Source organism: Alligator mississippiensis, chromosome 12, assembly GCF_030867095.1.
Source record: "Alligator mississippiensis isolate rAllMis1 chromosome 12, rAllMis1, whole genome shotgun sequence".
NCBI classification, from domain to species: domain Eukaryota; kingdom Metazoa; phylum Chordata; order Crocodylia; family Alligatoridae; genus Alligator; species Alligator mississippiensis.
Genome location: NC_081835.1, coordinates 35036974 through 35039331, shown reverse-complemented (window position 1 = coordinate 35039331; position 2358 = coordinate 35036974). Strand labels below are relative to the sequence as shown.

At 34.7% G+C, this 2358-nt stretch overlaps 1 protein-coding gene across 4 annotated transcripts in view; it reads left to right on the top strand.

Moving 5' to 3' along the window:
• The window catches only part of ATP2B2 (ATPase plasma membrane Ca2+ transporting 2), a 1183685-nt gene extending 1181943 nt beyond the window's left edge, over positions 1 to 1742 (top strand). For all 4 annotated transcript variants that reach the window (XM_059716030.1, XM_059716027.1, XM_059716026.1 and 1 more), the window contains one exon: positions 1 to 1742. This exon is cut by the window's left edge and continues 1874 nt beyond it. The gene's annotated coding sequence lies outside the window, so the exon portion shown is untranslated.
• The last annotated feature ends 616 nt before the right edge of the window (positions 1743 to 2358 follow it).

The following is a 2358-nucleotide window of genomic DNA, read 5'->3' as shown; positions in this document are numbered from 1 at the left end:
TTGAGTTTTCTATAAGGAAAGCTATTTGAAATCCTTCAGTATCATAGGTGAGAATTTTTTTTCAAGATGGTAACAGCCCTGGTAATTAAATTTATCAGCTTATATAATTGCTATGTCAACCACTTGAATGCTAAGCACTTTGTGGGTCACAGATTTTTCATAAATAACTTTTGTATTTAATACAAAGTTTGCTTCAAGACTTTTCAGCATATGATCTTTTCCATAAACTTGTACAGTGCAACAGACATTTTGAATTACATAATCAATTATCTGAGATGTGTTGGAAAACACAAACTAGATTGATAAATTGATCTGTTGTGGCATTGCCTATCATTTTAAAGTTGGCTAATAATGGGGTGCATCTCTGCAGTCACGAGAACTATTCCAAGTGAGAGAACTCTGCAAATAGGATTAGACTCGTGGTCAAACTGCAGATTGAAATGACTAAAAATGTTCAGGGTGCATCAAGACTATTCAGCCAGGTAAAGATCTATCAGCTTGAATTGCCAGCTTCCGGACTTGTGTAGAAGCTGGAATGTTTTTTGGCTCAAACGTATAGCTCACTGTCTTGTCCAACCTTTTCAATGCACAGCAGGTCTATCAAGGCTTACACAAGTCTCTGTTAAACAAATAGTATTACCCTTCTCTTAACAGTAAGCTGGCATGAAAACATAACTGGATTTAGCTAATTCCTAACAGCAAAGTGATTGAAATAATCAAGACTGTTCCTTGCATTGTAAATACAGGGACTAACCTCTGTATAATATGTATTGGGTTTCTATGGCCTATTTGGGATACTGTGTTCAGAAAAAAAAAATGTTATCCAATCGAATTACAGGAAAGAGCCTCTAGCTTTGGACTCTATTGTCAACAAAATCTATCAGTACTGGAACAGAATTTATTTTCAGCATCTTAACACTGATTATTTGCCTTCTATTTTCAAGCTCTATTCAGATTCTTTCTTCGTTTCATTTGTTTTACTTTCCCAGTAGTAGTACCCCTCCAAAATAACCATAGGGTACCATTTGCAGACTTGAAAAACTGTTTAAAAATGATGAATACTGCATTCTGTGTATATAGAGTTAAGCATATAAACTGAGATGCATAGAAAACTTGGGCTTTTGTGAGCAGAGACTGTGCTTTATGTATATGATAAATGATAGACTTTTTTTAAAAAAAAGAATAGTTATGACCTTTCAACTACAAAAGTTGTACATCACAATTCCTTTCTTTTATTGCTTGACCTCTCTGTGACAGGAACAATGGATCAAAAACCCCAAAATGATCAGTTTGTTAAAACTCACTGTAATATATAAATGCTTGCTCTCTACATACTGTACCTAGCAGCATGAGATTTGTGGAAAACAATACAGTCATTCATTTGGCAAAGCATCCTTGTAGGGGTTATTACTATATGTTCATTCATCTGTTTTTATGAATTTTTTTATCTAGACAATAATTGTAAATAAAGAACTTACTGTCTCTGTTCATTTAATACTATGCAAAAGGTTATGCTTTATATTGTTATTCTTATTCCTACAGTGTGATGCTGGAATGTTTGTGGTTTCAAAAAAAAAAAAAAAAAAAAGACAAAAGTAAGTAAAATATGTGATGTAAATTATTTTCTAGTTTGCAACAAAATGGTAAAGTTTTGCTCTTGCTGCTTGATGTCTAATAGATATCTTCTGGCAGGAGCACAAGTGGAAAATTAAAAAAAAATAAATTCACAAAGCAGCATGAATAATAATGGTCTGAATTTAACATCCTTCTTTATTTTAACTTGGAATTAATACAATATAGCTTTTTAGTTCCAGAGGCATATTTTAGTGTAAAGGTTTGTATAAATATTTTTGGAGAGGTGATATGAAACTGATTATGAAAGCCTTTTTATCATTCTGGGCTAACAGTGACAACCTTTGTAAACCAAACATGAGCAGCCAGTCCAGAAAACTATGGTTCATATTGCATGTTGTATTTAGGACATGTTAACTGCACTTAAAATGCAAGTGTCCATGCACTTAGGCAGTAAAAGACATGCTAATTGTAATTGTATCATAGCAGTTACGATTTTTCATGGGAGAAGTATATCCAGATCATATTAAGTAATATGAATTCAGGTATCATCCAACAGCTCCGTGGAGATAATACAAGTTCAGGATTCTGGTGTGGTGTGGGGACTGGGACTGATTAGCAACTGATTGTTGGTCCTAGTTCACCCTATAGATCTGGCCACATTCCCATTCTGTCATTGCCATCACCTCTCCTGCACTGCTCCAGCCATGGGCTGTCATGAATGACTGCACAAGAACCTGGGTTCAGCCAAAGAAAGCTGCCGGGGTGGGTGTGTTTCCTTTTCCT